Here is a 14,944-nt window from a genome sequence, read left to right as displayed (position 1 = left end):
AGATGTGCCCGGACTAGTGCCCGCACCAGGAGGCGCTACGGTGGTGATATGAGTGGTGAGGATTTCTGATGACATCATCAGCATAGGGAAGTGCCGATCCGCTTCGCAGAGCCCAGGAAAACAATACAACACTATTTTCTCAGCAGTGGCTGAACTGTTTGTTCTGAAACTTTAGGGTTTCATAAACGAGGTAATGACGCAGATACACACACACACAAACGCAGCGTTAATTGGAGCTTCCGGTCTATGTCGCCTTTAAAACTAGTTTTTAGTTAAATTCACTGACTTCTTGTCACATTTGTGTCCTGGAGGAACAGCACAATGACAGGACGCCAAATCAAATTGACACTGTGCTTGAGGTTTAAATCACTGTTGGAACCTTTATGGGTAATCTGAATATATCCAAAATGTGTAACACAAATCCAGTTTCAGCTATTTGAATATGGACTAAATATTTAAATACATCGATATTGTGAACATCACTAACATCATCTGGTATCTTGTATTTACTGAAAATGTTCATAATTTAGTGTTTTAATTGTTAAGTTATACCAACAGACATACACACCTCATGTGGATCATGTGGATAAGGGGAGCATAGACACCTTTTTTGTGTGTGTGCCTAAAAATGTGTGTGTGCCTAAATTAAAATTAAATCTGTGGGTCCAGACGTGAGAAATCTGTCTATTTTACTCGCGTAGTTCTACCCATATTTTGACGTAGCTGTCAACCACGGATGTATGAAATGGAGGGGCATCTCCTCACACTCAAAAAAAAAAACCAGGTCTCTTCTCCGCAATGGAGGAGACTGTTGTGTGAATTGCAGTGTTCCATGCTTCATTGTGTCATTACTGTGATGCCAGAGACGATTTTTGAACAGCCAGTGAGCGTTAATTCAAATCAGTGTGTTTCAGATGACCTCCACAGACTGACTTGGTGTGAGTCAGATTTGGGAAAATTACATTTCATGTGTTTTCTGTTGTCTAGACATTCCAAAAAAAAAAAAAAAAGAAAAAAGAAAGAAGCAATCTGTGCATGCGAAAATGTCGATTTTCTCTGGCAGTCTGAAGGTGATCAGTGCGGGGAAACAAATGTGAGGTGAGATGAAGCAGCCTCTGAACAGAGAGCTACACCTGCACCGGGTCCACACAGGATGAAGACATTGTGGTTACAGCTGTGGTGCTCCTCCTTTTTGCCAAGTCAATCTACCTGCGCTGAAATAGAAGTAAAAAAACGTCCTTTTTTTTTTTTTGAATGTAAATCCGTTTGACTGGTGGAAAATGAATGTGCCAGAATCTGCGTGTGTATCTCAGGGACAGTGTTCTCTGCAGCTGTACTGACTTTCTTAAAGACTATTTTTATTTGATCAAAATAAAGTTTGGTCTCCTATAATTACATACATTATACAGCAGCTACTGCTGCACAATTAGCTGAGGAATGACAGGCAGACCCAAGTGGCTTTTACAAACAAGAACCTCAACACGTTTTTATTAGGCTGTTATTTTTGTTAGTGATTTGTCATTTAACTAATGCGCTGCTAATTAGTAATGGCTTAATACCAGTTCTTCGTGTCTCATACCAATACTCGTATGACAACCTGTACCGGTCTTCTTCTTCTTTTTAGCTTTTAGCCTCATGTCCTCCTTCACAACCTCCACAAAACCTTCTCTGTGGTCTTCCTCTTTTCCTCCAGCTCCATCTTTGACGTCCTTTGTCCAATAATGTTCACCGTCTTTCCTCTAAACCATCTCAGCCTTGCCTCTCATTTCGAAATCTGTCCATCCTAGGCCCCTCCCCTCATGAACATCTCAACACCTTATACCACACAGCACCTGCTACTTAATTTACATCTTGTACCTCCTTAAATCAGCCCAGCTGTTGATAGTTGTGTTGATGCTTTTAACAGCAATTAAAAAAACAAACCATAATCCTCTAACAGCATGACATGTCCTGGTCACATGATGATGACATGATGTCTGTCCTCACTGAAGCTTTTATGTTGTGATTTCGGGCCGAACGATTTGGAGAAAATAATTTAAAGTGTTGTGTTATTTTTCTTTGATAGATGTGATTTAATTTTTTAAGTTAAGCCATGGTTGACTGTAATACATTTAAAGCTTGATGAAGCAATATCACGTATCACCATCCATTAGAATATGTACTCTAATGCAAGAATAACAAGATGAGGATAAGATTAAAAAAAAATAATTAAATTGAACTGCAGCCATTGCATTGTTTGAAATTTGGATTTGAAAAATGATAATTGTTCAAGTTTATGGATTATATTGGATCTGACTTTTTAATCTACCAGTATCTAATCCAACGATGAGTGATTTGAGTATCGGGTCAGTTTATCCCTGCCCCTAAAATTTGAATTATTAATGATGAATAGACTGTTGACTGTTGTCTATTTATAATGAAGATTCTAACTCCAGCGCTTGTCACACTGCGCCTCCTCTGAGCTGCAGCCCTCTAGAGATCATAAATGTGTGTTTGTTCAAAGCTGCTGGGGGAAAAAAAAAAGTGATAATGATTCGACTTGTCGTTCGGTTGGTGACACCGTGCTCTGTTGCTTTCTCTCACGGGGCTGTAAATTTGTCATTTAACAGGCCGTCCAGACACGACTCGTCTGTGGGAATAGTCTTTGTTTTCCCACGTGCCCTCTGTCCCCCCCCCCCCCCCCCCCCCCTTCATTCTCATCCTGCCTAATTTCCTCTCCGTCAGCACATTGACCTTGTCCCTCATTCCACCTTGTTTGATTGGGAGATCGTCTGCAGTGAATGTGTGAGCGAGAGAGGGGACAAAGAGCAATCATGGAGGTGGGAGAAAGATGGATGGGGAGAGGGAGAAGGAGAGAGAGGGAGAGAGAGAGAGAGAGAGAGCAGTGAGGTGTCCAGCACTTAAATTGCCTGTTTATTTCCAGTCATTGCACCAATTACACTGATACAGCATACAAACAAGTGTGCAGTGTGTTTATGTGTATGTGGGCGATCGGGGGGGGGGGGTGAATAAGAGAAACAATAAAAAAAAAATTATATGGATATTTTTGTGCTGTATTGTGCAGTTTATATCGTAGCGTCAAGAGAGTCACAAACAAAGGGAATTTGCATTTTTGTTCTGTTACCAGGGACAAAAACAGAGGAAACTTGAGCTGTATAATGTTTAATTTTGCGATTCGTATGACAACCGGTGTATCCATGCATAAAGAGTGCCCGAGTGCATATTTGTGCGTGTGTGTGTGTGTGTACATGGGTGTGTCCCTCTGTGTGTTCTCTGTGGGGTCAGCCAGTGGCTGTTCTGGGAGCAGGAGTGTGATTGTTGGCTCTCTGGGGGAAGAGAGCCGTGCTTGTGACAGGCTGCAGTGATTAGTGGAGCTCAGCGGGCAGAATTCATCAGACTCAGCCAAGGCCACGAACCATTTCGGCCTGCAACGCTGCAATTTGTCTCCCACTTTTGCGTCACGTAACAGCATCCTTGCGGCTTGGGGGCGCATGCACACATTCTTGCCGGTATGCGAGATTGTCTTGTTTTGTGCAATTCTTGAGTGAGGCATGTTTGGGGTGATGAATGGTGACGTGTTTGCAAGACAAGGTCTTTTACAAGGAGGTGCTTTTGATGCCATGGATGGTTTAGTCATTTTCTGATTTAATTTTCATTTCATTCACTGTTGTCTACTTCCCACACCAATGTTAAATGGAAGTGCTTAAGAGAGCACTTGATAAGTTTGTAGACGGTTATTCTGCAAGAGTTGTGAATGAACAAAGTAGAAGACAGGTTTTTGCAGTTGGTTGTTTTTCACTGTGACATCATGTGCATCAGCTCCATCAGTCACATGTTCTGAAGCAATAGCAAAGAAAACCGTCGCAATATTCTTTCGGTTTCATCCACCGGCTACATTTTTTTTTTTTTTCCCTCTTCCACTCGGTTCCATAGAACTTTATTTGTACAGCGCTGGTCACAGCATACGACATGCCTTATCTCAAGCCGATAGGTTGAGACGCAGAGAAAAGAAGAGAAACCCACGGGTTCTCACAACGAGCAAGCATTCTGCGACGGTGCAGGAAGAAAAACTTCCATTTAAGGGGAAGAAACCTCAAGCGGAGCCAGACTCGGGGCGTGCGGCCATCTGCCTTGACTGACTGGGTTGAAAGGAGACAAATGTGTTAGAAAAGGATAAAGAAGAAGAGAGGGAATAAGAGAGAGGAACCGGGAACAGTTGTGTAATTGTGGTATTTAGGCAGTGCCAGACTGGTTGCTATTATAATAGCAGTACCCGCAGGTGTAATGGTGTTATCAATTGTAACAGCGGCAATTCATCACTGCAGTTGAGAAGTTATTTCCAGCCAGTTAAAGCTTAGCTTGAAGCGGAACTATGCAGGATTTTTACCCTAATTTAACAGCTTTGGAGTCATTGTGATGGTTAAATGTCTCGTCGTGTGGAGACTGGGGGGGTTGGGGAGTGGGGGGGCGGGCTGTCTCCACTCCCCCATACCGTCTGTTAGCAGCAAACCAGTGATGCCCGACTTCTGTCACAGGTGGCGATGAAACTGAAGAACATCATCATTGGACGCTAGCGTAAAATGATTACATTTAAAATGTAATGTAGGTCACGTGTCGTCAGCTTGGATTTTTATCTTACTACACAATTATTTAAATAGGTTTCAGGCCTGTGAGTCATGCTTTTCAGATTTCCACTTGGGTCCATGTGACAGACATAACTTTTGGCCGAAAACTGACCTTTTGAGTATTAATTCGAGGACAAAAACAACAGTTTGAGTCCACACAGACTTGTTTTGGTCAAAAAAGACAACGACGAAGACACCTTCTCGAGGTTCCGTGAGGACGTCATAGAAAACAGGGGCCGTACTGAGTAATAATTTCCACATTGTGGCAATGGAATGTGAGATTGAGCGCGAGACTGACGTAGACCCTCATTTAGTACGAATGGCACCACAGGCATGTATGCACGTGAGGAAATGTGAAGCATGTCTCTGTGGACACAGGATGCAAAAGTATGAGAAAATGATGACATGAGGTCATGTTTTTTTGAGTGTATGCATCGACCATGTATGAGAAATTGACATAGTCTTCCACTGTGAACAGTGAAGCAGTAGGAGAGAAGTAGCTGGTTGCATAAAGAACTCTGTTAAGTCTATGGTGAAAAATGATCTTCTACTCGTCACTTGATTTATAATGCCTGTAAACATTTTGCTGATGAGTTAATGGTCTCAATCTAGACTTTCTCTTCAATAGCACATGATGTCGATGTGTAATTATGGTCTCATTAAGGGGAAAACAGATGATAAAGCGTGACACACATGAGTGGACAGCAGTGTGATTTCAGCTTCCATCCATTAGGTCTTGTTGGTTTGCAACCAGAAGACTATGTGCAGCTCCTATATATATGAACCACGGGGTGTAACAGATGATAGTTCCAATTAACACTCCAATTAAGTGTTTTCTTTGACAGTAATAGCGTCTCTCCCCTTTGCCATGAAAGGATTGCACATGCGACATTAAGGCATTAAGATAATTTAACCACAGCTTTGTTTGTATATAGATAAAATAAAGTATCATTTTATTTTGAAAATCCCGCACAGCAGCCTGAACAACACAGACGTTGGCTCTGAACTAAATGATGATTGTATACAGTGTAAGTCTAATTTCAGGCACATGTGTTGGTATTAGTGTGACCAGCAAACACTGTCTCATTGGGTTTTTTGTGAAAACAACATTGACTAAATGTCATCTTTTCAGTTGACGATAGTGAATTTGACGCCCATTAGTTATGGAGCAACATATTGTACCTCAAGCAGGCAAGAAAAACACATGAGGGAAATATATGACTTTTAAGTTGGTCCATTTTACAACAGTTTATTTTTTTCTCCCAAGTCACAAAAAAGTTTCAGCAAAATATCCAAAATTGACGCCATTAGCAAAGTAAGTACACTAAAGTTCACTGTTGAGCTCCATAAACTGAGAGGAGCTGAACATTTGGAATCATCGTTTTCACATCCTCACATTTCTTTTAAACTGTCACTTGAAAACAATTTCTTCTAATGAAAATATGTGCTGCATTAACCTGGTCCATTGAAATTGTCATAGTTTTTTTTTTTTCTCTTTCCATGTCAATGAAAAACATTTAAAAAAATAAAATGTTCTTAATTAAAACAACAAACTGAGAGATTAATTGCTGAAGAAAATAATAATGACTTTCATTGCTGTTATGAAGCCGTTGGAGTTCCCGCGTCGGAAATGTCAAAGTAAATCCTTGAATTAGAAGAAACTACTTTTAATCAGCCGCTGAACAGCCAATCATACTGGCGCGGCTCATTACTGTCAGAGGCAGAGAGCATGAAAAACACGGATGACAGATTTAGTGGCCTGCCTCAATCCCTCTGGGATACACAGTTTTTATGGTAAGGGAAACAATTCATCACGGGGCAATTCATCAGTGGATAACTTTTAATTAATGTTCAAACCTGTGGACCTTTTAAAAAGGCAACCTCAGCCGCCTCCTCATTTGAATGTCTGCTGTTTTGTTTCCTTCTCCTTCACCTCCTCTTCATTTCACTCATCCACTTCCCCTTCATCACACTCGCCATCTATTTTCCCAGCTTCCCCTTTTCCACTCCACACTCTATTCCATTTTCAATAGATTCACGCGCAGAGTCCTTGCTGCTCAGCCCCTGCCAGTATTTGTGTTTTGGTGAATGCTGCTCACTATTTCTAGCTTTTTTATCATCTTTATATCTCTTCTTACCAGCTCATTTATTTCTCTATATCCTCTTTTCTTCCTGTCCTCTCCCTTTTCTCCTTTCTCCTCTGCCTCGAATTATCCACATCAAGGCAGAGTATTAAAAGAAATGGCCGATCAGAGAGTTCAGTGAGAAAGGGAACTATTGCAAGGACGCAAAATGGAGCCGGCGCAAGCAAATTGGACAGTCACAAGCACAGAAGCAGGCTTTGATGTAGGGAAGTCCACATAATGGTGGAGAAAAAGAGATTTGGGGCAGATTGATTTAGAATGAAATTAAAGAGGACGAGGAGGAGAATGAGATGGAGTAAATTGAGCATTACATACTGCATTACAGTGTCTCTTAATTAACCGTGTAAAAGCTTTCTTATTAGGACTGATGCACTCCTCGGTTAACGAGGGGAAAAGGGAGAATTCTCTTTCAGCCGTCATTGAGATGGACCTGAAGGAAAAAAAGAAAAGTGTGAAATGGCAAAGCACCGAGTTTGGAATGAGTGAGAACAACTTGGAGACAGCGATGAAGAGTGGTCCAAGCTCATCGCACATGTGAAACGTCTCACTTAATGTGTTCATTCTCAATTATCTGTCATCTTTGTAGTGCTGGTCCACACTGCTCCCCACCACCTCCCTGTCACTGAATAGACACTATGTGCTACTGTGTTGACAGTCCGATCACATCGCAGGGTATCTGTGTGTGTGTGTGTGTGTGTGTGTGTGTGTGTTTCTGCCTCAGGTTCTGCACCTTAGCTGTCTGGCCGTGTCAGTCATTTTGCCTGTTCATACATTAGTGACACATTATTTCATTAAAAACAAAAACAAACAAAAAAATCTCACATCCAAGAACAAATACATGATTATTGTAATAATGAGAGCTGCAACTAACAATTATTTTCATAATCAATTAATCCGTCGATTATTTTCTCGATTCATCGGTTGGTCCATCAAATATCAGAAAACCTTAAAAAATGTTGATCGGTGTTCGTCAAACCTGGAAATGATGATGTTCTCAAAATTCCACAAACCAAAATTATTAACTTTTAATGATTTCTTTGTTATCCACAGCAAAGAAATAAAAAAAATAGTCTCATTTAAGAAGCTTAAACAATCAGAAATCTTGTTTTAATCACGAGAAAAGCTTCGTGGTCGATTAATTTGGTAATCAATTAATAATCAATTAATTGTTTCAGCTCTTTAGGAATTAGGAAATAATATGGAAATAATGTTAAAAATGTTTTCCTTAAAATCTTAATTACTTACAAAGACATTGCTATGTGTGATATGTACAAAACCTTATACCAAGCAAATTTTCTAATTTCAGTAGAATTTATAATCCAATGTAATTGTGCTCCCTCAGGCTACGTGGGATTTATTTTAATATCTGTGCATCTATGCGTAAAACACAGCGTAAAACTCACACACATTAACAATTTGAAGCACATGCAGTAAATGTCAACCACCAATTTTCAACCTTGTGGTTGGTAAATGGTCTGTATTTATGTAGCACTTTTCTAGTCTTGAAGGCTGGGAATCGAACCTACAACCTTTATGGAAAGATGACTTGGTCTATCCTGCGGCGTTTTTCATTACGCCTGCGTCACATGTGCATAAATTGGGATGTCACAGATGTGCCAGAAACAAAAGTCAGCTAGAAGAAAAGAAAAACCAGTGATGATTACAGTCATGTTACCGTGGTTACTGTTTTTGCTTCTTTTACCGTGGTCCCTCAACAGCTGAGATCAGGGGTGTCAAACTCAAATGACCTGGGGTCAAACAAGTGTTAAGTCTGATCAAGAGGGATCAGTCTGGTGAGAAAAAGTGGAGAACAAACACTGCTCAGTAGTGGTTGGGCAATATGAGCTTATTCCATCATGATGTTGCAGTAATATATTCATAGTGATATTTCACAGAGTTTCAAAGTAAAAGTGCTTGTTTTGATGTAGAATGATGTGCACTTTCCTATAATAAAAAAACAAACATATTTATGATGCAAAAAGAACTCTTTGAACATCAAAAACGGAGAACTAAATCTAAAATTACAACATGGACCACTGTAGTTAAAACACCAAATTAGCTTCTATACATGTAATTTACTGTTGAATGTAATACATTTAATAATGTGGTAGTTACAACCGCGCTTAGGGGTGTTACGATTGTCCAAATCCTTGATTTAGATTTTTGCTTTTAAGGTCACGGTTCCACTTGCAGTCTTTTTTTTTGTCTCTCCGATTGTCTACATGGTAACATTGTCAACGGTATCATTTGTTTGCAGTGTACCACACTTAGCCCTCATTGTCAAATTTAAATCATTAACATTATGAAGGTCCGAGTTAGGTTGGTGTGTCGCCCAAATTAACAGTTGCCATGGTTACTATTAGTTGGCAGCAGCTTCGTTAGCGGGGGGGGGAGGTAATGTGTAGTCGCGCTACAATGGCTACAACCACAACACTGTTTTTTTCCCCCCTGTCTGGCACGTCGCACTGGGGGAGTGGTTAAATCATTCCACTTTTGCTTTGAAAGGTCGAGATTGTGACGTCGTTTCGATCAATATTCGATTTGAAATCAAGATTGTGACACACCAACAACCGAATGTCTTATTATTACTAAAATAAAACTGTTGCTAGCAAATGTATTCAGTATAAGATTCTGTCTATATTCTATCACCTCACATTTAAAGGATGAGGAGGTCACGGGCCATGTTTTCATTACAACAACATTAAGTGGTGGGCCGTGTGTAATCAATTAGGGGGCCACATGTGGCCTGCGGGCCTCCAGTTGGACACCGCTGGCTTAAATGGATTGGATTGATAAAATAAATGACATTGATTGCTGTCCCAAGTTTTAAAGGATCGCTACAAACATTAATGCTAATGGCTATGTTATCGACTATGCTAACGACCAGAAGCTGAGTACACTTTGTAGTGGGACATGTGCTATGTGACAGATTATACAGTAAATCAGGCCTTTAACTAGATGCACACTTATATTCTCCAACTAATTCAATTTACATTCAAGATAAACTTGCTTAAAACACCTTACCCTCAAAATGTCTGCTTTTTTAATTTTTGTTGCTTATTTTAACCATAAAAGGACCAGAAAAAGTGCTTTTGTTTCCAGTTGTTCACAATTGCATGCATGTTAAAATACTACGCTCCGTTTTAAAGGGTTAAATGTGATGCTTATACATCTCATGGACATCTGATTTAGATGTGACAGGCCGCGAGGGCAGAAATATAACCACTTTGAAATAGTCTTCCCTGTCAAATGACGTCACACATCACCATACTGAATAATTGTGTTTGCGTAAGCCTGCAGAGATTCCACCTTAACAATTCAAAGACTCTCTTTACATTTCTGTTCCATCATGGATTAAACAAACAAGATATGTTATGTTAATTAGACAGTTTTACAGGTGATGGTAAAAGCTGTGGACAGAGTTAGGTTAGCTGTGTCACCCCTACTGGCACTCTTTATGCTAATCTAACATATTTAACGTTCCGATATGAGATTGAATTGGCACATTTCCACACATATTAAGCTGTTCTGCAAATCTTTTTCTCTTATCGGGTAAGTTATAAAATAAGAAAAAAAGAAAAAGAGGATCAACTGGCAGAGAAAAGGCCAAAACAAAAGGCATTTGTCTTTAATTTTAGGAATTTAATTTAGGGATGGTGATTGTGATGTTTATGATAACACATGTGCAAAACAAGTCCAAATATTGTGCTGTTACAGACCTTTTTTTTTCAGGTGGCTCAGGCATATCAGAGCCGCTGCAGCCCAGATGGGGAGACAAAGACTGTTTGTCAGCAACTGGGTCTGAGTCAGCACAATGTACACAGACTAAATCTGCTACAGCAGCTGTAGAAGTTGGTCATCCAAAATGAAAGCAAAACGTCACAGGCCTGCACCTGTGTCGCTGTGACTGGCGTGGTCTTGTTAGGGGCCATGGATTCTGAGAGGAGAGTAGCAGCTCAGGCTTGTCGAGGTTAATCCGGAAGGTGTTTGGCAGGAATCCAATCCAGGTTTTCTGATAGAAAATTGAAGATATTCAACCCAACCTGTGCGTCAGCGCTGGGAATCAAAAGGTCACTGAAGTGTCATTGCAGTGATGGGAAGAATTATGGGATGTGGTGGCAGAAAGCGCCCCGGAGGTTTAGTGTGTAGTAAGAAAAAGGTTTTGTGCCGTCGTTGGCGAGAGAGCTGAGGAAGCTGAGGAATCTTAACACCATGCTCTCTGAAACCACCAACCACAGGCTGGAAGGATGACGACTGACTTCACAAGCGGAAAACCTGTCTTGTTAATACATTCCCTTGAATCTGATTGCCCTATTGATGTCAGCGACGTGCAGACACTAATCAGACCCACTTTTTCTAGAACAATCACTCGCATGTCTGGCTTTTCAATCGCAGCTCCTGCTCGTCTCCTCACACACAGCGTATGTGTCACTCTGTGGTTTTGACTCAGTGGTTCCCCGTTTATGGCTGTGACATATGGTACCATGATAAAAAACAGTTGGTTGTCTGTGTTTGCAATAGTCACATTTAAAGGATGGGCGACTGATGGACTGAGTCCCCCCCCCCCCATCTGAGAGGAGCTTTGAGAGAAAAGAATCCAGAGGGATTACGGAACGAGTATGAACACAACAGAAGGAAGGAGAACTTCAAATTGTGATAAAGAGACTCAAAAGAGGAGAGGGTGGAGAACTTTGAGCTGCATCGAGAGACATTTGAGATGCGCTTGGGAGCGTTGAACTCTCGATAGAGAAGGATGAGAATCAGCTGTGTTATTAGCCCCCTTTTGCACAGCAGCCATTTTGACATATTCTGGCAGGAGAAACACATAAAAAAAAAAGGACGGCTTTGTTCAGTTCATGTAAGTCAGGACTGTGTGACAAGGAGCCAGCCTGCACCCTGAAACTGTCGAGGATGAATTGAACTCAGCCATCATTATTCCACCTGTGCTTTTTCCCCCAGTAAAACCTGCCAAAATGGCTGCTGGGCTAAGGGTCCAACAGACCCCAAAACCAAAATGTAAACAAGAGTTCATTCATTCATTCATCTACTGCTTTAGGGTTGTGGGGGGCTGACATAGGGCATAATGTGGGGTTCACTCTGGACAGGTCGCCAGTCAAACGGCTAATTCCGAGTGTTCAGTTTGTCTCTGCATGTGTTTAGACTGGGAGCAAACCAGAAAACCCGGAGAATAATACACCACTCCTTATATGGACATCCTGGGGGGGGTGTTTATAGGTCACATATTCAGGCTTTAAAAAAAAATGCTTATGTGTTGTTGAGTCAAAGTTATGATTCATTTTCTATCACATTTTTAGCAGTGATATGAAGTAGCAATAGTCACAAAATAGACGAGCCAAGTGAACTTTGAACTGTGATGTGTTTCCAAATTTCACAAATTCAATCTGATTTTAAACATTTTGAGTTATACAGTTATACAGTTGGTGAAAATTAAAATAAAATGTTTCGTCAGATAGGTTTTAAACATAGCATTCCGGCTGCTTTTTTTCCCATTACTATCTATTACTATTTCTAAGGGTTAATAATGATAATCCAAATGTAAAACTGATGGTACACTGGAATGACAGGCATGAGGGCATCAGGAACTCTGCTGGTTTAAAACGCCATTACAGACATCCTTACGTCCTTTACGTTATTGACACATATTAGCATTGGTTAAAATCTAAACGGCAATTAATCCGAAGCAAGTAAGCATGCAAGACAAAAGTAAATCCCATGGGTGGACAATTCAATGGTTTAAGATCCTTTATCTTTTTTTTTTTTTATTCACATGAATGTCAAATGTTAAGGGCATCAGATGTTTCTAAGCTGTGAAGCGAATCCTCCCTAAGGAGTGTGAGACCTGCAGAGGTGATACAAACACAGTGTGAGGTGAGGGAAACGAGTACATGCTGGTGTTGTGGATAAAGCTGCTTAAATGTCATAGTGAGTTTTGACACACTTTTACACAATTGGTATCCAACATTCCTCCTAAGTCAAAACAAACACCTATTTTTAGATTCAGGATGACTTACACACCCTTCGCAATATCATTCGCTTTTATATGCATCCCCAGTTTAGCATCCACAAAGCTGCTTCAAAATCATCGTTGGAAATTAATCTTTATAGCTTAAGTTTCACAATAATAAAATCCCGACAGGAAACGTGCCTGTACATAGTTTCCATTTTTTGTTTTAGTTTCTGTTTCTGAACACTGAGACAAAGACGCAAACAAATGGTATTTTAAATATGTGTTGTGCTGTTCAAATGTAACACGCAGAATCTGGTGTTCATGTACACCTACAATGTTGTTTTTCTCAGTGAAACTTTTAGTTCTTCTTCATTTTGAATTGTTAAGACACTATTTTAACGTGCAGTTAATTGTAAATAACTGCCCGATATTGAAAGTTATACTGGAAAAATGGGAAAATGCACTTTTTATTGTTAACATATGCATAAAGAAAAACCTGACACTTTGAGGCTTAGTTGTTAAAGGGTTAAATGACTAGTTTGTGAAATCTTTTTTTGTTTAAATAGCCTTAGAATAATCATTTCAAAGGGAGGGTGTCACCATTGTTTTACAAACCTATATTTTGACATTTAAACGCAGCATTAATTGTGGGTTTTTTTGCAATATACTTTCATGGGGCTTATTCAAGGTGGCACGCTCCAGAATTGAAGAAAGATAAATGCTAAACCGCTCTGTAGTCAAAGTCATGTCTGATCAGATAAGGTTCGGTTTTCGTGAAGAAGAGGAAGTGAGCTGAAATCATGAAGGAGGATGGTGTTGTGTCTCAGGTCACGGAGCAGTCGATGTTCGCTGCGAGAAAGACACCTGATCAGCATTAAGCAGAGGGGAAGGCGATGGCAGGAGGGAGCTGCTGGCAGAGTTTGCAGAAAATCACCAGGGAAAATGAGAGAGATGGACATCAATAATCACTTTCTTTTCCAAGTTTGTGACAAGTGCAGGAGGCTGAGGAAGGAGTCGGACACCAGTGTTGTAATCGGAGAAGCAAAGACTTGGAAAATTTTCACATCAAAACCCATCTTGGTTGAGTCGGATCGCTTGCTTTGTGCAGTTTCTCTGAACTCGCTTTGATTCGGCCACCCCATGATTATCAGGGTGATGCAATATTCAACGTAGTGCATAGAAACACAGCATTAAAGTTGATTGAAATCAATGGGAAAGAAATGGGTTTCTAAAGTTTGTCGACTTTATAGGTTAGAATTAGTGTTAAAACCACTCCGAGATTAAGTTCAATATATTTGTAGTGTTTCTGATTAAATGGAGCCACATTTGATTTATTTGGAGTAAATGGAATGAAAGTTTAGCAAATGAAGAATAAATCACTCAGTCCTTTTAACCAAGAGTAGATTATGAAAAGTAATGAATGTGAAATACTGTACATGACATACTGCACAGTAACGACACATGATGGTCAGGGAGTCATGCAAGAAACATCTGTAATGCCGTTAGACTTTCATCAGAAAAGCATCAAATCTTTGGATTGTGATTGACATTGATGACCAGCTGTGAGCCCTCATGGTCTTTCTGTCACTCTGTTTCTCCGCAGAGAATTAATCTGACGACGGGGGGAGACAAGTAATCAACATCGAACCTGCCCGTAAAACCACAGAGGACAGAGTGGTTTGTGAGAAGAGAGGGAGTTTGCCAACACGCGCCAACCTCCAGTATCCGCTTTCCTCTCTGTTTGCAAACCACTTTTGAGAAGAGGCTGAAGGAAACGCGTTGAGGACGCAAAGTTCAAATGGTGTTGCAGGACCGTCTACCCTGTCAGCCCCACTTCAAGAAGTAAGTTTATACGAGGATTGGGTTGCACTTGTTTTTGGTTTACTTGACAGACATTGTGCTGTGATTATTCACATCTTTTCATCTACTGATTTAATAGTTGATGTTTAAAACTGCATTAGTTTTACATGGGTAGGCGAAATAATGTCATTTTTACCACAGGACATGTGCAATATTAATGGGCACTTCGCTTGGGATAAGAAATTTCAGTAAAACTACCACAGGTGGGAGGAGTAATTCGAGAAAACTGGACCAGGGAGGCAACGCTGTGTTTCCATTTGGGGCAAACGTCGGTTTCAGAGGCAGTTTGAGACATCGCAACACCGTTTGGGAAAGGTTGAAGAAGATCTTTGGGGATGGTGTTCGAC

General features: G+C 40.5%; 1 protein-coding gene across 1 annotated transcript in view; it reads left to right on the top strand.

The window, feature by feature from the left end:
* Nucleotides 1-14,944, top strand: part of flrt1a (fibronectin leucine rich transmembrane protein 1a) — a 58,574-nt gene that overhangs the window by 24,442 nt on the left and 19,188 nt on the right. Inside the window, exon 2 of the mRNA XM_058628214.1 lies at nucleotides 14,341-14,579. The gene's annotated coding sequence lies outside the window, so the exon portion shown is untranslated. The remainder of the gene's footprint in view (nucleotides 1-14,340; nucleotides 14,580-14,944) is intronic.

The sequence above is a fragment of the Solea solea genome, chromosome 4, assembly GCF_958295425.1.
Source record: "Solea solea chromosome 4, fSolSol10.1, whole genome shotgun sequence".
NCBI lineage: Eukaryota > Metazoa > Chordata > Actinopteri > Pleuronectiformes > Soleidae > Solea > Solea solea.
Note: the sequence above shows the minus strand (reverse complement) of the source record. Positions and strands in the feature narration are given on the sequence as shown.